This window comes from Amblyomma mixtum, chromosome 7 (assembly GCF_055824585.1).
Source record: "Amblyomma mixtum isolate Tamu chromosome 7, ASM5582458v1, whole genome shotgun sequence".
Classification (NCBI taxonomy): Eukaryota; Metazoa; Arthropoda; class Arachnida; order Ixodida; family Ixodidae; genus Amblyomma; species Amblyomma mixtum.
The window spans coordinates 68557622-68580486 of record NC_143018.1 but is presented as its reverse complement, the minus strand read 5'-3'; the positions used below and the strand labels follow the sequence as shown (position 1 = coordinate 68580486).

Below are 22865 nucleotides of genomic sequence, written 5' to 3'. Positions count from 1 at the left end.
TTAGGGGTATCTTGAAATAAAAAAATATAAAACACCGCCGCAGCTGGCGGACGCCGCGCGCTCGCCGCGCCATCTGGCATGACGTCGCACCACGCGCCTCGCCGCGGAGCCATCGCCGCCATTTGGTACGACGTCACTTCGCTTGCCTCGTTGTTGCGCTCGCCTCCGCTCGTTTCGACAGCCGTGTCGCAGATTAACCTGGACTTGCAATCAAGATTAGCCAATGCTAACCAAGCTATCCCTTAGCTTTCGCTATTTATATCCTGGTATAGCCGAGCTAAGCCACCGCCAATTTTTTTTTTTCTCGAAAACAATCTCTCTTATAACACTCACTATGAGTGTGCGAAGTTTTCTGCTGTGCATAAGCCGCAGCACCTTCTCATTAGATTAAAGCACACTGCCAGCGTTTGCCGGCAGTCTGAATTTGGTGCTTGAAAAGGACTACAGGAGAACAACGCATTCATGTTCCCACTTGAACCAAAACATGAATGTGAGCACAGCCGGCGTTCCTATCTTCATCAACCTCGAAGATTCGTGGCTTAACATCCAAGAAAGCGCGTAACGCGGCGACTTAGAGGCATTCTCTACGGACTTTCCAGAAGCACCGCCACGTAAGGAGGACATGTCGACACCAGCCAAGGTCTCCTTCCGAATAGAACTGGAGAAGGACAGCGAACTTTATCTTGCAATGCATAAATACACGCATGTTAGTGGTTGTAAACGGGGGGGGGCAAAGTTCAGCCTTCGCCTCGTGGTGCATGTTTTACGAGGCGCCGGAATAAGTGGGAATGAACGCCAACTGGGTATATGTCATCCAGATGTTATTTAGACCGAACAGGCGGACAAACCAGCATATTTCTTCTTTTTTTTCCTTTAAATAGCGCAGCGCGGCAGCCTAGATTTCTCAGAAATGCAACCTTAAGCGCCTTGACCCATAATTATAGTTCCTTTCGCACGGATTAGTGCGCATGAATGTTTCTATGAGTGAAACAGGAGCTAAGTCCGGAAAGAGAGAAGGTTTCTATGAGGACATATTTTCCACTCTGAAAAGCTTTGTTCCAGCTTCGTGGGAGGGAGCACTATGCTAGCGCTGGAGGATAATTTGCTGCCCTTAAGGAGTTTTTTATCCATGCGAAATTGCCCTATCATAATCCCCTTACTTTACTGATACGTGGCAACCATCTGCTTTCTGCGTAAGCTTCTTAAAGTGATTTCGCATTCGCTGCACTCTAAATGCCAGCGCGCCTTCAATTTGATACCGGTGTTTCTTTTGGCGACGCACCAACATTAATAATCACCCTAGTTATACAGGCACAGCCTTGTACCCGACTGTTTTTCGCAACGAAAACATCTGGATACTATAGGGCGCGCATATTGTGGGTCATTTCTCAATATCTTTGAAGCATGCGCAAGCCGCCGAGGCGCACGTTGCACTTACAAGAAATATTAACTTGGGCCGCCTCCACGTGTTTAGGCAATACACTGTGTTTCGGCCTATCTACAAAAGAAATATCCTGCAGGGAAAATAGGCATGGTGTCTTAAGACTTCCCGAGGGGCAAATTGGGAGCTTAAAATTTCATGCTCAAACAACGTCATGCGTTGCCCCACTGATCTGAGCCAGACTGTTGAGACATCAATGAAGATTTCAAGCACAAAACAAAGAAAGTTCATCCCTAGTAAATTAATGTGTAGGGAAAGGCGGTCGTCTGATAATAAAGATAAGAAACTAATTAAAAGTAAATTAACAAAAAACTCCAACAGTGAGCTCTCGAAATCTGGCAATATTTTTTAGTTCATACCAACATTTTCTTTCTATTTGCTACTTCCGAAGCAACATTTATTCATCATATCTATGAATATCATACATACGGTGGAAGTTGAGCTCGACATCCATTATTTGCCGTACAGTTTTAAGTGCATCTGTGACCTGCCTTGTGCTCTGAATTATGTGATAAGAAATAATCTGCTTCTGTACCATATCGTTACGGGACACAAAAATAAATTAAAGAAAATTGCTTAGTTTTTCGCGGCGACGAGAGCTTGCTGTCTGTACGATAATGTCGGGCACGAAATTTTCAGTTTGCTATAATACTTACCAGCAGCATACTGGCACCACATACGTGTACAAATCTGGTATTAAGAAAGGGACTATAAAAAGAAGACCTCTTTTGTCAGTCCATATTGTCTACAATTTGTGTCAGGGCAATTTTTCACATTTAGCAAAGTGTCTCCAAACTTCTGCGATAACATACATCGCCGAATTCATATGAAAGCGTGGCTTCAAGAGTGCAGACGAGCGTAAACAATTCACGCTGCTTCAGAGAAAGATGTACGAAGTGATCGCAACCTAGGACAGGTGAAAATGAAATAATGCGAGAACTACAGTCTCCACTTGTGATACTGATCCCTAGAGATGCCTGCAAGCTGCTCCTGGCGTTAAACGGTGATGGGTAGCGTAGCAACCACTAAGAAAAATATAATGCAGGGAAAATAGACTTCCCGAGGGGCAAATTGGGAGCTTAAAATTTCATGCTCAAACAAAGTGGTGCGTTGCCCCACTGATCTGAGCTAGACTGTTGAGACATCAATGAAGGTTTCGAGGTTTGCTTTTTATTTGCACAAGCCCACTTGCGGCTTCGGCGCTTCCGTTTTTTTTTGTATGTTCAGATTATGCGGAATAAAGATTATTATTATTATTATTATTATTATTATTAAGCACGTACTGGTGGACGAGTTCGTTCGACATTCTTGCAAAAAGTTTCGACAGTCTCGCACCGCCTGCAAAGCACCTTTCATCATCAGGTCAGCCGCTTCAGTGAGTCACGTTATCTTCACCATGTTATCACACTGTGGAAGAAAAAAATTCTCAAAATGTAAAGAATCCTGACAAGGTAGACCATGGTCAAGCAAGCACTTCCAGAGCAAGCCTCGCTGCCAGTCCATATATTCAAGCCATATTTCATAGTCTAGAAAAAGTGGACCAAAGGGCTGGCGTCCGGGTTTTGTTCTCTGCCCCCAAACGCTCTGGGATGATGTTTGAAATATGAACGCAGGACGTCAAAATGATAGCAGGTTTGTGAGAAGAATCATGCCCACAAGCAAGTGCGAACACAGCAGCTTCGCTGGGGATCGCATGAGAGAACTGTGCTGGTGTGTTAAACTGCAACATACTCTCCAGCTTAACCTCAATCAGAGCTTAACCTGAATCTCATATCGTCGCCCTACATGCTGCCAGCCGAGCAAAGCATAACCATGAGCCAGTCAGGCTAAACAAATGCTTTCTCAAATCTACTCGGTTAAACTACGTTAAAACCTACCGTTTTCTTTTTGTGAACGGCACATTGTTAGAGAGTGGATAAAACTCGTTCCGACAACATTTAGCGCCCGAAGACTCCCTGGTTTTTAAGCTCATTCAGACAGTTTGTAGTAAGAATTGTTGAAGACTACACTCGACTGCTGCTGGTAGGAATTGTTTTACAAGGAGCATGTGCAGTAAGTCCAGCTGACATTTAGCACTTAAGAACATGCAACTACCTCAAATGCGCTGTTATGCCCGCGATTACTTCGAAGCCTATAGTGAAGCAAGAGTACGTCTCCACATTTCGGATAATAAATATTAATCGCATTGCTCTGTGAGAAATACAAACTTGAAAGTGAACAGATAATTTCTTCTTTCATTTTTGTTTTTGTAACCATTCGCTGAAGTTTTGCGTTTTATTTTCATACTTTTTGTATATATTTTTCTTCGACATCTAAACACATTTTATGCAAACTGAATCCATTGCTTCTCAGTTCTTACTATAGCCTTCATTATACGCGAAACGAAAACCTGAGCACACTACCGCTTGGGAAGGTTGCAACGCTTACAGTCACGTTTATTTTCATACAAAGCCACGAAAACCAACCATTTCGAGGTGACTCTTGACTCTTAGCGCGATTGACTGGAATTTGGGCAGTATTTTCAGAACAACCCAAATATACATATAAGGACGAATATTAAAAAAGATCTGTGGCCGAATTCGAACCTTGCGCAACCGAGCGGGGCCGCATTGCCCAGCTCATTTCTCGCTTCGTAGAGCGCACTGCAAAGGATCTTCTTCAGATTACGTGCTGTGCCTCTGACCGAAGTCGGTCACTGTCAACGGGGGCGCCCCGTGGCTCAGGAGCCGCACGCACTTCGACCTACTCAAGCGCTGAGATGACGTCACACCAGAGAGAGGGATCTCTCAGGGGGGGGGGGGGGGAAACGGCTCTGAAAGCGCACCCTTGAGGGAAAGCACGGGAAAGTGGCGCCGCGTCTAGACCAGTTGTGAAAGCGCATGCGTGGGATGCCAGGAAAGAGGGCGACGAGGAAGAATGGGGAACAGAGGTTGGGAGGGAGGGACTCCCCTCACCCTCTCTCTCCCGAGTCGGCCGTCTGAGCGCGGGGCGCCCGTTCAGTCCGGGTCGCAGAACTGACGGCGCGAGTGCCTTGCGTCCCTGCAGTGTTGAGCGCGCTCAGTCGAGCGCCGGGAGTTCGGGAGTTTTGAGTACGTGTCCTGGGCAGCTCAGCGTAGACCGGGAAAGAACAAGAAAAAGCACGCGTGCGATATCTGTACAGGAAGAGAGGAGAGATAAAGGTGAGTGACGCTAAGTTTGGTGTTGGGCGAAGTTTGGTGTTTTGTCATGTGAAACTTTAGCAAAGTGGAGCATGTGGTCCTATTACGTTTATATTTCCCTGCTAGTGCTTTGTCTTGAATCCCATTTTATAGTCTTGAGCTGAAGTCTCTATAAGTTTTAGCTTAATTTTTTTCCTGAATTCTCAATAGAAGACAAATGTAAATTTTATTTTATTCTTGGCACTGATGTTTTATGCGGCTATATATCTGCGGGTAGAAAAAATGGCGCTCTTGGATAGGCTTTTACTAAGATCTTTTATATATGCAGAAAAGCCGCTTCTTTTATTCGGATACTGCTGCCTTAATAACTTTGTTAGGTTCCTCACCCATTTTTGTTTTATCGCAGGTGGGCAGGGGGAGCCCACCTGCAGTAATAAAGTAATTTTCGGACGCTGTAAAATAAAACTTTTCCTTGTCTTATTAAAAACAATCTACTTATCGATTTTTTCGACCATTTAAGAGAACGTTCAATGGCAGCAGAATTTCTGGGCTTGCTAAATTTGACAAGCTAGAGTTCATTCACACTACGGCGTAGTTCTTACTTCAATACAAATCAATCTATTTTCGATTATGCGAATCTTTATTTACTGCAGTCGTTTTGTGCCAGTTTCTTCCATTTGTTCTGACTTTGCACGGCTTTGATAGAGTAAAAAAAAAAAAAATTCTACCAAACAGCTGCTAAGAAAGCCGACAGCAAGCCATACTGAGAGCGCACGTCTCCTTAACGATAGAGGCATTAAGTACTCTCATTCTCTACAATTCACACACTTTACGGTCGATTGAAGTATGAGAGAAGGAAGAAATCTTAAGCGCATTTAAAGTCGAAAAAGATACCCAATTCGTAAGTAGAAACGCCATATGTCAGATACACACTAGAGTTTCACACACTGATTCGCGCATTTGGTCTGTCTGCATGCCAAACATCCGTGGCGGAACAAGCATGAAAACGTGTGCAGGGACGATTTGAAAATTTCCTTAATTGAAAAAATTTGTTGAGCCCCTAAATAATTTTTATGCACTATTCACAGTTTCCGCAAACAAAACTTGCCACCATAGTGTTCACTTACGTATTCAAAGGGGCCTTAACCTAGAAGAGCAAGGACAAGCTTATGAATCTCTATCTCCTCAAAGGAGCAAGGTCATGCGAGCAAAAATATTTTACGCGTCATGGGAGCATGGATATTTTTTTTTAATTTCGCAGTTAATTATAGAGGTGGGTGCTTACAAAAGTCCCGGAGTTATTAATTGGTGTTTGTACGAAAATATCAAGTTTTTCCCTTCTCTTTATTTTCTACTTTGCGACTTATCTGATTTCATTCTCTAAACTTGGTCGGTTGTTGCACACAAAAGGAAAATTGCTTGCCATGAGATTTGTGGTAGTAAGCCGCAAATATTTCTAGATTTGGTAGCAAAAGCTACTTCCTGTGCTTCTTTCCATAAACAAAGCTTCCGTCCTTGTTGTAGCGTTTCCGAAGCGCGTATACAGTTTTTGTAGCTGTGCCTTCAATTTGTTTATTAGGACTGCATTTATTTTCGTTCCGAAACTGTATCCAAAAATCTCTTACAAGTTGCCTCAAATGCCTATTTGATTGCAGTTCTAACGAAATACCTGTACGTCGAAGCCTCTAAGGGGGATTTTACGCAAAGGCCAAATTTAATTCAGAAAGTTTGTTTAAGCTCTACGTTTGTCTTGCGCTGTCTACAGTTAATACCTGGATGATTAAATTCAGAGAAAAGTATTTTCCTGTGTTTCCAAATATCTGATCATAATAATACTGCTGCATTGGACTGCTTCACAGCTTTCTCAACCGTCGTTGTTGCAGGCAAATTAGCGCTGCTCTCGGCCTAGAACTTTGCAGAGAGATACAACGTAGCCGCTACACAAATATACTGGTCGAGAAGGTGCGAATGTAAACAAAAAAAAAACATTGAAGAGTTCTTTTCCCCACCTGCGTTGTTCGTGCTCGTATACGGCCTCCCCTGCCGTGTTCAGCGATGATGAGGTGTGCCTGTACATTTTTCTCCGACACGTATAAAGCAATAAACTGAGTGGTTTCTGCACTATAAGCGACTATTGCGTAAGGGCTTCACGAATAAATTTTATGAGCGGAGGATAAAATCTGCTTATTCTGAGCAGTGGCCTTTTTTTTTTTTGCAAGGAAAGCTCATCTGACGGAAAGCTCTTACATCTTGTCGCCTAAAACGAAGACGTTCTTTGGAGAGACACGATTTCCAATGATTTAAACTGCGGCGCAAATGAAGTACTGCATTAGGAAAAGAGTGAAAAAGAAATATATTTTTTTTTCTATAAAGCAAATATGTTCAATGTAGTGCACAATATTCTAGGTCAGGTAAGGCACCGGTACTGTAATACGAACTGAAGATATCTGAATGTAAAAACAGAGACATGTTTGCTACTACAACAATACTTATTCTGCGATTATTCATGCCCCTCATTTATGAAGCCGGCGCACTGAACGCGTTGTTGTACCCGCCAAAACGTGAACACCTGCTTCGATACGACCATCTGGTATCGCGTAGTAGCGGCTGTTGCCCAACTCTAGAGGCGGCCGCTTTTGATGATCTTTTCCATGTAACTCCGAAAGGCACAGGTATGTTTTTTTTCTCTAAAGGTATTTTCTACTGGTATTGTCTCAAAGAGAATTGCACCACATAATGAGGGAAATACTTGGATTGCGCAGGTCCTGAGTAGGCTTTTCTTTATGTATACAGCAGCTTCGCCATCAGCGAAGCGCTGCTTTTTTTTCTAAATTTGTTTTAGTTAAGTGTGCACAAGAACACGCGAATGAAGATTCTTTCTTTTGGAAATAGGTAAGACGTACGCAGAACCTTACTTACTTCGTTATAAGGTTTACGGCGCGGTGCACACTTAACACATTCCCAGGACGGCTTCTGCTTAGTGATTGCACAGAGCAAGTCGTAGTGCTGTTCAGACACCTCTATTCTGGTACTTCGTCTATGTGTTGTGCTGGAGTTGAAGCAAAGCACGGAATAGAGGAGGAGGGGCGTCCCTAGGCAAGGTGGAAAAGCTATGAGTTTGAATATAATGCAATACCAATGGTAGAGCTCATGTCGGTGGCCTTTATTGGGCCGTAAATATCACCCTGCTCTCGCCTTAATATAGACATTAATGCTTAAGCATTACGGGAAAGCATCTGTTAATGTCATACGCAAGCGGGCTCAAGGGGTTTTCGGTTGCGAGGGAAGATAATTCTGCCATTAATCCACTCGCTCCCGGAGCTCCCGATGCGCCGGTCCGAGGGAAAGGCCCGAATTGCGAGAAGCCGGCCAAACACCGCCTGCTCGAGACACAAATACTTTAAATATGTAGGCAAATAAAATATGTAGGCATGCATTTCGCTTCATATTCTTGGGGAGTAGTTTTCACATGTGAAAGCGCTTGTTCTCCACTAAAGAGCCGACATATTTTTTTTTTATTTTTCACTGCTACTTTCAAACTTAAAAAGGCGTCAGGGTCAGGTAGGTGCCCATTGGTGGTGAAAGCGAGGCGTTGCTTTTTAACCCTGAACAAAATGCGGACTGCGATGTTTCCGAGCATTAAGGTGACGTACAAAGGAGTCAGTGTAGCAGTGATTCGTAAGGAGAGGAATCGGACCTGCACTCCGAGTTTTAGATTTGAAACTTCGCTTTAATGATGATGCGAAAGTTTCCAGGAAACATAACTTTTATGTAATACATTTCAATTCCGAGAGCAGCATGTTTACCAAGAAGCGTCTGAAGAAAGAAATGCGATAAACAGACTTGAAGCTTCATCTAATTTAAAGACATCGTTAAGGAAGCAGTATTGCGTGGATACGAGTGAAATGGGAACATAACCAAAGGTTCCGGTTCCACTCGTGTGAGAGGGTTGCAAACAGCCATTTTCTTTTCTAACCTCGTCATAGATCTATCAAGCATAACACTTTAAGAAGGTGCTTAGTAGAGGGTGAAGAGAGGGGTAGGCGATGGGAGAACCGGAAGTGCAACGTCTTCCTTCACACGCCTGAGTGCTTTGTGATCTTTCACACACAAAGAAATGGTGCGACGTTCAAGATTGGTGGAAGACACGAGTGCTGAACAAACAAAAGATTGTTCCGCTGATGCGTCTTCAGAATTCAGTGACCCCTTTGATCTGGAAGCCCAGAAAACGTAAGGAAACGCAGCGGAAATGGCAGAAGAGGAAGTCTGAAAGCCAACACTGCAAAAGATGTGTCTCAACATCAGCCTTTCTTGTGCAAAAAAAAAAAATTATGCATGTTGATTTCAAAGAATCGGTATTAGGCGCTTTTGAATAGGGTCGTTTGGGCCATGTGGTTGAGCTGAAAGCTGCGTGAAATAACATCCATCATACATTAGCCTTCCAAACTGGCGGCAGTAGATATGCTCCTCTTGCTACGAAGAAAAACGAAGGACCTGTAGGACAAACATTGTAAAGCAAACAGCCTTTGACATTTTCATCCTTCCCAACCAACGCGACATAAAAAAGTAACGTGTTGTGAGCGCTCTGATTCAACGGCTAAATTTTTCGTCAGCGTCAAATCTCTAATCTGAGCTTATATGCTCCGCTACACTTGTTTTTTTCGACCGAACACAGAAGAGAAAAGCCAAGACCCAACAATGCGCAGATTATATGTGAGGATTCTGTTACATCATTGCCTGAATAAGAGAGTTTCTATCCGAAAAATGCCTTCGATGTCGGCGCCAACGGCTAGCTGGAATCTTTGTTGTGAAGTCTCCCGTAACCAAAGCTCTTTGGGAATGTCCATTGCGAAAGGCCCTCTAGGACCGATGCATTCTTCGCCGGTGGCGTGATTGAGCCATAACTTGAACGTTAGTAGAGTTTCATGCCCCTTTGTTGTTGTGAGGCGTACTGTTCCGCGCTGAAGGTAGCAAAAAAAAAATGAGTTTCGAGGTGCTTTCAGTAGCTGACAACTTGCTTATAGGCAGCGCTATATTCTATTAAGGTTCACATAATGTCCGATGGTAACAGCCGGATTTGAAGCGCGTCTTCAGGACTTCCATGGTCAAGACCCTTTCCGGTAATTAAAAAAGGTTACACAGATGGACACGCGTAACGAATGACCATAAGGTCAAGCAATAGGAGCTGTTACGAATTTCCGGCCACCGATGGTCACGTGATTTATGTCCGGTCATAACGGGGCGGTCGGATTTCGTATTTAAACTGCCTATCAATTTGTTGCCCAGTGTTCTACTAAGCTGAAGATTGAGTATTGATCACCAATGTTTCTCGATATAGAACTTACAACGGCTCAAATATCGTCTAGACACTTGACAGGAACTGTGTGGAGAAAAAATAGAAAGGGGAAGGTGCTTTCCAGTGGTAAATGTGAACGAGGTGTGGCCACACCCAGCCTTTTGCGACACCATCACTCACGTCAGGGCCGTGCCGAAACTAGAGTCAATTCCGCCTAAAGTCACACGCAGGACACGGAGGGGCGTATACGTTCGAGACGCCCAAATATTAAAGCCACCAATTAGAAATGTCGCAGTGATTAATCGTTGCAGGAGAAGTGGGGAGGTAACTGCTGTGGGCTTAGTGGATTTTATTTAGTCTTTGTTCATTTTGTTTTTTTTTTCTTCAAACGACTTTTGGTGAGCGGTATAAGGGCGGGAACCAAGGTGCTGCAAGCTAATGTTAAGTGGAGGATATTTCAGGTATAGAACAAAAAACGGAAGCTTCGTACACCGCATGTTCCTGATTAACGCAACAACAATGACAACAAAGAGTACTAAGAAGCATCATGAAATTAAGCGAAGAAAAAGTGCTGGAAACATGTTATGATCGCTCACGCATTACGTGTTTTAGTACTTACTCTGCGCTGTGCGGTACGTGACTCAGATGAGTGTTCGGTTATATTAAATACATCAGCAGCACCGATCACAAAACACTGCGAGCTCGCTCAGTTACATCTGTAATTGTAATTTCTTAAACTCCCAGAGCAATCAACAAGGTATGATTGCAAGGCGAGGAGTTTTCAAAATTAGATGATAACGCTACAACAGATTTTTTTTTGCCCGGTGTTACAGTATGTTTGGATTTACAACCGCCAAATACCTCTAAAACAATTCAAAACTTACATGAATGTGTTGCGAAAGCTAGACAGCCTTAAGCTCTTTAGTGCCCCAGTGTCGCTGACTCACGACCTCTGCACGCCGTGTATAAATTACTACATGAGGCATGAACACAAAGTTTTACGCCAGCATAGGAATGACCAGCACGTTTTCGTCGAAACGTGTGCTGTCACTTGGAGCAAGCTGTGCGAAGGGAAAAAAGGAAGTGAATGTGCGACTTTCAGTGAGCGTCCATCATTTCCTGGTATTTTTCCGATGACTGTTGTGGGCGAAATCGGAACACATCCGTTGCATAAAGTCATGTGCAAGTGTTTCCGATCATCGATTTGGTGTTTCAGACTCATCGGACTAGCTGCACAGAATGCACCAAATGCTTGGTATTTTTAATTAATGATTTGCCGATGTCTCAAACTTTAGCTCCGCTGAAATAATTTTTTTTAATTGTTTCTAATATTGGTGCATTAGCCAGAAGAATGTGGAAGTATTGATTTGGCGCTATCATTTCTTTAGAATCTGCGCTTTAAACGGTTCAAGATGAGTCTGAGGCATAAGGGTCTTCATGCATTCCTCCAGGTCAATAAATTTCATTCTTACAATATTCTTCCGCTATTTAGTTAGTTTTTTTTTTGGGGGGGGGGGGGTAGTCTAGGAGAAGCAATGATTGCTGCGATGTCATATATTTTGAAAATGGCTTTCGATACATCGTCATTTGCTTTTACCTGGTTTATGCGAAGCTTAAGCTCATGCACGGCTCAAAAACGACTGCCATCACATAAAATATCTATCACCGTAAAGTTTCCCGCAGGAGCCTCTTGACTAAATCCGCAAGGTTTATTGCGGCTCTTCACCTGCTGCGTTGCTTACCAGAGATATACCAAGTGGATCACGAAGGCCAAAGCCTAAACAGCGCAGCTAGCAGTCAAAGATAATCTCATGATAACTGCCAGAGGGTCCAGCAGAAAAGCTGCGGAAACATTTCAACGCCTTTTGACTAAAAGACGTGGTTGAATTGGTGCATTGACGCGCGCTCCCTCCTAACTCCATAGAATGTGGTGGGCCTCTATGCTACCAGATGGCGCTTTTGTATCACGAACATTCAAAGGCGGCTGATGATTTGTTGGCGCATGGAAGAAAAACGCTATAAAAGTTCAGTTGACGGAGATATTTACGTGCGTATTAATTGTTTAAATAATTTAACATTAACTTGACAGTTTACTCTCGACCAATAGGTTCTCAGACACTCTCATGTTTCCGGTAACTGAGGCTGATGCATAATGGTTAGAAAAAACACATCTGGTGTTCTATTTCTAACATTTAAAAAAGTTAAAGTGTGCTATATTTGATATCCTAAGCATATCTGTATGATAGAATGATTGGGGTATTAGCCTAGTTCTAGTAGTTGCGACAGGTAATAATTAGATTTGCTGATTTAGTTTACCACCCTACCTTCTGTTATGTTATTCTTAAAACACCCATTTTTCGCTTGAGGCCGGAAGTGACCCACGCAGTAAACACTGCCTGAGCAGATAAGCAACGCAGGCAAGGCACAGTGCATATGCCACCGCCTCGACTGGAATGTCTACCATCTGGCAATGAACGGCGCACCACTGGCCCAACTGAAATTACAATTACAGAAGGATTCAACGGTTCAGTCATGTTGTAAATACTTTTCGCCTTGCTTGTTTTTTCTTGTTTATTTATGTGTTAATAAATAGTTAACCTTCTTTTCCCGCCGTCGAGTAATGTGGTTGTTTGCGAGTCGGAACCATTAATCCATCAAGAAATCCGATTTCGCCATCATCATCAAATGTTTCCTCACATCTCCACTTGAAGGAGAGATATGTTCTAAAGCACGCATTTTTTACATTGAGAACACCACCAGCAATCAGTAACACACCCCGCCTGATCCGTGGCAGCTATTACATTCACTCTTTTCACCCACTCAGATAATTCACTTAGAACTCTTTATTTACATTAAAATTCTGCCTCCACTGAACATCCATACTCTCTAGCGGTTCTCATTAGGACAGTGTTTGGGCTCTGTTCATATAATTTCACAGCGATTACGTTCGCTATTTGTGGCTGATAGGCTGACGGTCTTTTTTTATTTCTTTATCTGCTGCTGTTCAACCTTCTGTTGAGGGGATGAAGTTCTAATATCACTTATGAAGATTTCATTCTATGTGTGTATGCAGTAGCAAGGTTATCCTGGTTAGGTTGTCAGCTGTCTTGAGATTTTCCTTTCGGAAAAAAGGGCAGCTGGCGTCACTGTCAGGCACTGTTCTCTATATATGCGTAGATGCGAATAGAGAGGAAAAAGTTTGCGGAAACGAGCTACCAGCCATTTCTGATCCCGCAGCGAACCTACGTAATCATGGGCCCATCCTGCCATGGGTCTAGATTAAAATCCTCAAATGCGCAAGGGCTTAGTAGCTGGTCAAATACTGATAACTAAGCTCGAAGTGAGCCTATCTTTGTAATGAGACCCCACTCTCTTTCCTTCCCTCTCTCCACGCTGCAGAAAGCTATATTTGTTCACGTTTTGCGTTTGCTTCGATGGGGAGTCGTATTCGAGTATTTGTCGGTTGGCATCACAATCGAGTAGAAAAATATACTAGTCTACATTTTTGTGTCAAAATGAAAACGTCTGAGGCTCAGGAAAATACTTGTGTATGAAATGCGCTCGAATCAGCAAAATACTGAATGACTAGTTAAGCCTTCGTAAGAGGGCTAAGGCATTATAATTAAATCCATTTATTTAGAGAGCGCAGCTCATACGTTATCACATTCGACTACTGATCTCCAAGGGCACGGGACCAAATGGGAGCTGCAACGGACGCCTTTCTAAGGAGGAGATATACAAGCACTCCAGTGTGCTCTGTGAAGTCAGGGCACGTTAAAGAAGCCGAGGTAGTCCAAGCTCTTTAAGAACCCTCCATTACTTCCCTTCTCAGTCCATGTGCAGGTTGGGGACGATGAACTCGACTTAACGTAGCTAGACATAACGTAATAAACTCTTCGAGCTTCAGTAAATAGTTGATCAGCGAATATGTGAAGAAAGGTTGCTTGGCGAAGGTAGGCTTCGTAAAGAAAATTAGGCTCTGCGGGTACCCCTTTTTGAGTCATCTTCCCTAAAACCACAGAGGTGCGTCAGATCGCATAGGATTATGAGTGCACTCTTCAGACGGCCGAACAGGAGAATGAAGTTAACGGCAATGGCTACTCCACGGGAAAGTCAAAATAAAAGATAGCTGGATGTTACCCTTACTCCAGAAAGAAGATGAGGGAAAGGACGTACCAGCCGACACAAAAAAGAAATGCCGAAACCTAAATTAAAATGAAACGCTGCCACTAGAAATTACGGTCGCGTAATGGTTGCCTGTCTGCATCTTCGTTTTATTTAGTAGCATAAAGAAATGTAGTTCGCATTCACCGCGCACTTACCGACCTGACTTACCTCAATGACCTTTTCTTTTCTGATAAAGAGAACGAGCAGGTCAAAGCAACGAAAGATTTTAAATGTCCTCTTAAATCAAGCCGCCCCGTACCGCACCGGAGCAAATTACTGGGAATGGTTTTTGTGAATGATTCAAAAGATTCACCATGCACTTGAAGCAATGCATTCGGGCAGCACAACACTAATGGACTCAAAATGAAAAGCGCTCTTGTATCGAACTTTAACCCACGGTAAATAATCCGATTAAGTTTAAGTTAAACTTAACCCAGAACGCTCAACTCCTGCATTCATCAGACGCCACTGTTTTCTTTTGTTGGATGAGAAAAAAGATTGAAAACTGGTTTCTGAGGAAAGGAAATGTCGCAGTAATTGTCTCACATCTCGGTGGACAACCAAACCGCATCATAAGGGAACAAGATGGGAGTGAAAGAAGAAAGAGAGAGAAAGAAGTGCCATAGTGGAAGGCTCGGCAATAATTTCGACCACCTGGTGATATTTAAAGTGGACTGACAGCGCATAACATAGAGGCACCTTTGCATTTCGCCTCAATCAAGGCGAAGACACAGCGGCCGTGTTCAATCCCGGGAACTGCGGCTCAGTTGCCGAGTTCCCGAACCACTGAGCCACCGCAATGGTGTGGACAAGAATCTGTTGGTTAATTTCGAAGAGAAAGACAACTTTATTATTATGCAAATGAAAAAATTTCAAACAAATAATTAGAAAAAGTTCCTACCCTCTCTTTGTAATACGCATTGAAAGAGTTCTTTAAGCGGCTGTTTCCTTCATTCAATGGGAACAAATTGCGTTCATTCTGCCATTTGCCCTTCAAGAAATAGCGGTGGCGTCTGGTGTGTAGAATAGTCGGATATCTTCATGCGCAAATGCGGACATACAAGTGCTTAAATTCTTCAATTCTCAATTAGCCTTCACTAATTAAAAAAACGTGTTCCACCTACCTTACAGAGCAATTGTGAGCAAAGATAAAGTTTGCAAAAAATTTACGGCTGATTAGCGTACTCAAGTGCACTATCACTTCCGTTTTCTCTTTGAAGCCGGTGTTCGGATCCACTTTTCAAGCATGGAAGTTGTTCGGATAGTGATAACAGGTTAATACCCTTATATGCTGAATTCGTCAGTCATTACATTCATAGACTCGTGGGAATTCAGATACCTCTCATGGCGCAGGGACTAAGCGAGGCACCACTGCGATGGCAGGTGCTGTCATCGGTCGGGCTTGTGAGACCCAGGTTGCTCTAACCGAGCAACCTCTAGCGACCGATCATTAATCAGACTGCCGCCTGCCATGGTAGGCTCTGCATGTATATTTGTAAGCTTGCCTTTAACCCGGTGGGCAACTTACCACAAAGCACGCATCAGGCAAACAAACATGCACGGAAACAGAATGCAGAATGACAAAATGCGAGTAATGGCCACTGAACGCGCTATTGCAGTAAAGAATTCCCCTTATTCCCTTTGCTGCAGTTCAAGAGCGATAACGCACTCGAATGCTAGTGCAAACCCCCACATTTACTCAACCACACAAACAGTCGCTGACACAATTTCGCCATCAGAAGTACTGAAGAAGGACATGTCGTAGCCACCGATATCGACGAAGCACCAATTAAGTATATAGTTAAAGCCATCAGAATTATGAAGGCAGCTACTTTTCCTTACCGATTTCTTCCAATGGTTCGCTTGTATTATCTGCGACCATCTAGGCCAAAATATTTTTGCTTATCCCTTTTTCATTTCCGTCCGACTAACTCGCTTATTCACGACTAACTCGTTTTGGAGCGATTATTCAGCCGACAATCGCTCCCCCCCCCCCCCCCCCCCTAGCGAGAGTTGGGAGTTAATTAAGCTCGAGAATTTGAGGCACACATCTGCGACCACGGAGGTCTGCGTCTCCATGCAGACAGTCATCCATTATAGTCATCAACTGCCGCTGTCGCCATCTGGAGTCCAGAGCAGAGCCAGGAAGGAAATGGGCTTATTGTCAGCTGACTGGTCACAACAAGGCAGTGCACTCCATCCAAGTTATAATTTGCGGCGCCTTTCATATTCCGTGTCATAGGAATCTGCGATGAATAATTTGTCACACTATTCAACTCCCTCACTGATGCTGGCAAATCGCAGTGAAATTTAAGTCGGAGCTTCTCCGATCGTCTATTGGCCATATGTGGCTCTGTTCACATAATTTTCCTGCCACTTTCCGTCTAATCTATACTTTCGTAGGAGTAATTGAATGGTTGCATAAAATAACTTCTGTCTAGTGTTTTAATGCTGTCCTCGGGTCTCAGCAATCTTTTCAGAGTCAAGTGTATAAAGTAAAAAGAAGTAGCATGTAGTAGGTAAGCTGTTGTCCTGAAACTGCACGTGGAGTATTACGACGCAGTACTGAAAGACTGCGCATTAGTTTCGGCCAAATGCGGTTTTCTAACGCGCAGGAAGCTAGCGACGCAGTGTTGTTTGTTTTCGTTTTCATCGCCATCGAAATGCGTCCGTGCAAGAAACCATAAAATGAATGCGAAAGTCACAATGTTAGATGCAAAAGTATTCAAATTGTGCTTACGCAAAAATTTGTTCTTTATGTAAGATGCTCAGCGCTTACACGCGACAGTTGCTAGATTTTCTCGAACATGGTGCCATCGGAATTGGATGCACTTTCACTGGAAAGATTGTTCCATGTGCGTTCATAAAAGTTGTTTAAATTCTTCTTTGGCAGAACTTCGACATGACTAACTTGCACCTGCGTAAACGCCGAAACAAAAAAAATAAAATCCACTCGTCGAAGTGTGCTAACCAACTACACTCTGGCGGGACACTGACGAAGATTGGTTATTTCAAACGCTGGAAATTTTATTTTCCGACATCTATGCTTTGGCGTCAAGTGAGCATCTGATAGAGATTCGCATCCTCAGAACATGCGTCATTACCAACAAATTTTTCGCTGATTGCCGATAAAAAGGGCTTTTTGCCAGAGCCGCTGTGTTTTACGGGTGTGCTGGCTCATAGAAGAGAGAGAGAGAGCTCTTTAATGAAAATCAGGTATTTCAGCGAGCGTGAATATTTGCTGACATGATACTCCACGTAGGGTAGGGAATAGGGGAGTGAAGATGGAAGAAGGGTGGTAGAAAAGAGTGCAGTCATTACGAGGGTTGTAACGCAATAGTTCACTGCATGATGACTTCTTTGGATGAGACCGAAGTCAAGTTCTGAGCATGTACAGCGGGGTGATCAAGTGCACAGAAATTTTTCTCCAGGGTTGTGTTTGAACAGGCGTTGTGGTCGTGAGCCTTGAGTTCCTAAGCGAGGCAGGGACAGTTTTTATTCTAATGTTGTAACGCGATGGGTTTAAAGGGGTCGTGAAGCGTTTTCCGAAAATTATGAATGACGTGCTTTTAAGGCGAAAGCCTTTGATGCCTCATACTGTCGTGACCAAGTAATGTTGGAAAGTGTGTCCGCGTTTCGGCTTCACTACTTCAAGAATAAACGGTGTCGAGGCTGGGAATCGAACCAGGGCCTTTGGCATTTGAAGTGGAGACGCTACCACTCCGCCACGAAGGGTCAGGGTTTCAGCATGAATAAAGGCGCATCTAGTGAATGCATGGGTTTCATAAATAAAATAAAAAGAAATAAAAAATTAAAAAGAAGAAAGGAAACAAAAATAAAATAAAACAAAAAAACAAAAATAAAGATAACACAAAGAAAACATGAAAATACAATCAAAATTAATTATGAAAGTTAAATATATAGAAAAAAACAGTGCGCCAGGAAAGGCTTTCGCCTTGCAGCACTTTAGAGAGCCAGAGTGCCCCTGAATTTTTAATAATGCTGACCCTTCATTCTACAGTAAACCTTGATTCCTTTCATCGTACGGATTGATTTATTACCAACACAAACTTAATTTCAGTTTGCCAACGTGCGTTTCCCTCAACTAGAGCAAAACTTCGTTTTAGTCAGCCAATCAGAAACTTCTGTCGCCGCACAAACATAGCGCCGTAGCAAGGCCTGTGGAGGCATAGTTGACCGAGGTTGGAGCAACATATAGCTTCAATTCCAGCACCATTATGACGTCGGTGGTGGCAACAGCGGCGGTGAAGACAGTCTAATCTGGCATTAATTCCGCACTGTTGTGGCATATGGAGATAAGTTTTCACTAGTGGTTTTCTCAATCAGTAAACTCTGTCGTCTTCTGCGACGAGGAAAGAAAGCACTGATTCCACTAGAGCAGACTCCTGCATGCTTTCGAGCATGCAGGAGACACGCTATATGTACTAAGCATTTTATGCTCAGCTTTGTGTCCGTTGTGGTAGCGCCGTCAATGCTGTGCTCCATTGTGATGTACTTACCAGCGTTTTAAGCCACAGTTATACCAACTATTGCGGTACAAATTTAAAAAGGGTAGTGAAACCCTTCACCAGGAAAACGACTTTTGCCGTGACCACTTTAACGAGTTATGATTCGATCGAACCTGAATGAGGGCGCAGCTACTATCTGATGATGCGCCGACGGTGTTATAGTTCACATGAGTGCCTCCAAAATGACTGCTCTGCTTTTCCAACAGAATGCATCAAGTACTATTTTGTATATTTACCAATAAAGTACTATGCCTGAATGGTATTTTACTGATGATGTTTGGTGCTGTTTACTAAAAGCGCTTGTCCTTGGTTCCTCTCTCTTATCGACCATTGCTCACGCGCTTGGGGCATCGAAAAGACACCCGCTGCATCACTCGTCATTCTCGTCAGTCGTTTCTCTCGGGCTGTCATATTTAAATATGCCAATGACTTGACTGAGAATTGTTTTACATGCTTCATCGAGGTGAGCAGACATTGGTTGCTTGCTACTTGAAACTGAAACTGCAGCTGTAGAAAGAGCGGCCATTCGAGGAACGACTGCCAGGATTTCCACCGTTGTTTGCCTTTTGAGTCATAAAACCTACGCTCCTTCCCATTCTAAAGACAATAAAGTAACGTATTATGTATACGTCCCCGTTTACAGAAGCAGGGTGAAAGTTGCTTCTCAGCTTTCCTCGGTTTCTGTGAAATTACGAGGTTCTTCAAACGATGGCCACATTTTTTGCGTTCAGCTTGTTTATTCCTTTCATATAACAGCAGATATTACACGATAACAATGCAAGGAACTTGGAAGGAAGGTACGAAAAACGAAACTTTTTGCATTGAAATCCGCAGCACAGATTCCACTTTCGGCACAAAATATTTAACTTATGATGGCTTCAACTGCGCTTGCCGCGGAAAGTGGAAATGTGGCATCCAACCTCCAAGTGGAGATCAGTGAACGAAAATAAAGAATTATCGCAGCAGCGGTACCGGTAAAGGAAACTCGCTACAGTGGAAGCTGCGGCAATAGGGCGCTTCTTAGTTAGTAAAAAAGAGAGCGGTCCTAATTCCTTTTGACTGAGGACAGGCGTTTTTAAACGCCACCGTCCATTTGGCGCGAGATGGCGTTACCTGTAGCATTCCTGCGTAATGTCGTTGGTTCGTTTCTTCAAAGCTGCAGACGATGAGCATTTTTTTAACGAACGAGTCTAACCGAATGAGGCGAGAATCGCCCTCCGCCCCTCGCCCGTACGTAGTATGAAACAAAACTTACTGCCAAATGCAACCGCTGTGCTGAATTGGAGCCCGTACAAGGCGAGAATTTTCATTTATGTGCCTGAACTTCTGTGAGATTTGTTTTTAGGAGGCTAACGCAACGTTAGCGCACTTAATATAAACAGTTTCTAAAACTGTTGGTAATAGAGCATTTCGAACGAAAACATCCTCTGATTAATCGGTTCATTAACGGGTTCGCGTGTCCACTAGGGTGAAGCCGTTTCGAAAAGGTGTGCTGAATGGGCAGGACCGTTGCGTGCAGCTGGTGATGTCGGCCCGTCGCTAGGCACACCCTTTAAGCAGAGGCGATGGTAATGGTAACTTATATTTTCTGCACTTTGTAAATCAATGCGCATATGATGGATGCGTTGGTTCGCTGTGACTCACCGGGAAACTCTGAAATCGAACGCGGCTTCCACTGTGATACGTCATGCAGCACAGTCTGACTACACACACGTTTCAAAGAACGATCACTGAAACGCGCACAACACGCTGAAAGCCGCAATGTGGCGTAGCCATGACATAGAGAGCGGCGAGCTGTAGCAAGCAACCGCGAAGGAACAAGGTTGACAGAGCCACGTATCTCGCAGCCATTGAGCGATAGAACCGGTATGTTAATAAGTTCTTTGCGCAAATAATTGACACACGTTCTTCGCTTCCTAAATTTAGTATAAATCTATACTTTAATGAAAAAACTGTAGCGCGCGAGACAAGGACACAACGAAGACGACAACACATGCGACAAATCAGGCCAAACTAAACTTAAACATGTGTTTACGTTTCTAAAATTCTTAAGACGACGTAACCGACTAATGCTCACGCCGGCATGCAGTGTCGGATGTTCGTTTCAGGTTCGCAAAAAGGCAAGAATTTTTAACGTTCTTAATGAAATGTAGAGTCAATATTGCCCCGAAATATTTAGGAATTGTCATCTGCAATCCTTATTGAGGTAATGAAAATTTCAACTGAGCAGCTAAAGGCGTCGTGAAAAGGCCCTGTTAGGCACCTGTTAGGCAAACAGTGGGCCTGCATGAGTGCACCGTGAGGTGCAGTACCACGAACGCTGTCTTTTTGGCCCGGGAGAGGGGCCAAAGAGCGCGTGGATCGTCTGTAACATTTTACCTCGGATGCGGCACTGTTGTTTTTGTTACACGTAATACGAGGCCGGCTCTCAGAAGGGCAGTGAAATTACACAGTATTCCGCAGCAAAATATACTAGTTTTTTGTTTATTCTTTCAGTAGTTCAAAATTCTTTTTTCCAAGCTGATTGTTTTATTTAGTGCCAGTGCCATGTGTCGTTGGCAGTGAATGGAATATTTCGCACCGAGGAAGCATTATTAATAAGGAAGCTTTACTAGTCCCACAACGAGAAATATCTGCGGCGTATACAAGTCCGTGTACTATCTGATGGACAGGATATGGTACAGAAAATCCCAACGATGGCAAGAGCAAAGGGTGGTGTCATCAAGCACCCGTAGGACGCACACAGGAAGCTGAGCACCACCTTTTCATGCAGTCACATACCTATAGATTTTGTACATATACTCCGCACTGGCAGACCTTAGTGTGGCGCCAGTTCTCCCCATTACATTTGTATAAAAATTGTGACGCAGCCATTTGTCTTACAACGCAACAGGTAGTTCCGTTTAAATCTCGTTGCATGTAGCTTACATGTATTAGTCAAGTTCGAGGCTAGCTTGCGATAGGGATTTGAATTGACGACATATGAACCTTGAAATGTGTGATTTCCGAGATTTTGTGCCTCTCTCCTTAAAGCTTGGTTGAGATGTACATCGACATTTGAGACAATTACATGCGCCATTTCCTTTCTTCAAAATCTAATTTTCGTATCAAAATTGTGATGCAATCATTCCTCGTACAGCGTTCAGGGAGGTGCCATACGCGCCTGTGTGTCGGTGGTGTTAGTGTGGGTGAGTTTCAATGCACCCAGGGTCAGAAATCCCTTCGCATTTCGTAGCGAAAGCTATATTGGCCACGAACTTGCGATTTCGCTGTGGCAGTGCTCCGAGGAGACACAGAGACCGACCTTGAGCCGTTGCATAGCAACCGCCGCAGCTGGCAGACGCCGCGCGCTCGCCGCGCCATCTGGCATGACGTCACACCGCGCGCCTCGCCGCGGAGCCGCAGCCGCCGTTTGGTATGACGTCACACCGCTTGCCTCGTCTTTGCGCTCGCCTCCGCTCGCTTATCTAGCTGTGTCGTATGCCTGATAACGTGCAGGAGGATTGAAAAGGAGACTAACCTGGACTTGCAATCAAGATTAACCAAGGCTAACCAAACTATGCTTTAGCTTTCACTACATATATCCTGGCATAGCCGAGCTAAGCCAATGCCAATTTTTTCACACGTAAGCATTCTGCCGAATTTTTATTTGCCATTGTCGGTGCGCTTACAGAATGTTTGTTTCATCTATTACATTTTTTGCAAGGTTGGGACAGCTTACCAATTTTTCGCGCTACGGTGGGAAAGAAAATTTATGGTGTTAACCGTTATATTTCATTGTGAACGCCAGACTAAATCGCAAACACTGAGGCACGGGGGGGGGGGGGGGGGGCATAGTGCGGGAGGAATAAAAAAAAGAAGCCAAAGAATATCATCAAAACACGTCATGAACTTGTTCTGCAGCGTTTTTATTGCAACCGTTTTCATGATAGAGAAGAGCAGCGCTGAGAAAAAAAAGAGGCAATTTTCGTTTTGATTTACAAACTCTGATCTCAATGCGTTCTCCTCGAACAAAAACAGGCGCACGAAATATCCCGGCTCAAGAAACACAAACTGTTAAAAGCAAAAGAAAGAAATCTTTTTCCGGACAAACAGTCGCGATTTAAGTCTGGAGTGTACCAGCTTAACCGCGGTGAAAACGACAACGCCAACGACAAACACCACATTCTACGATAAGGATAAAACAAGTGACAAAAAATAACTCGAAGAAAGCGCCTATTGATGGCACCAGGCAACTTTCGCAACAACTTTTTCTAAACGCCATCGCCATCCGC

General features: G+C 43.7%; 1 protein-coding gene across 1 annotated transcript in view; it reads left to right on the top strand.

Moving 5' to 3' along the window:
* The first annotated feature begins 4461 nt into the window (after positions 1-4461).
* LOC149336384 (orexin receptor type 2-like) overlaps positions 4462-22865 on the top strand; it is a 61656-nt gene continuing 43252 nt past the window's right edge. Inside the window, exon 1 of the mRNA XM_089552853.1 lies at positions 4462-4620. The gene's annotated coding sequence lies outside the window, so the exon portion shown is untranslated. The remainder of the gene's footprint in view (positions 4621-22865) is intronic.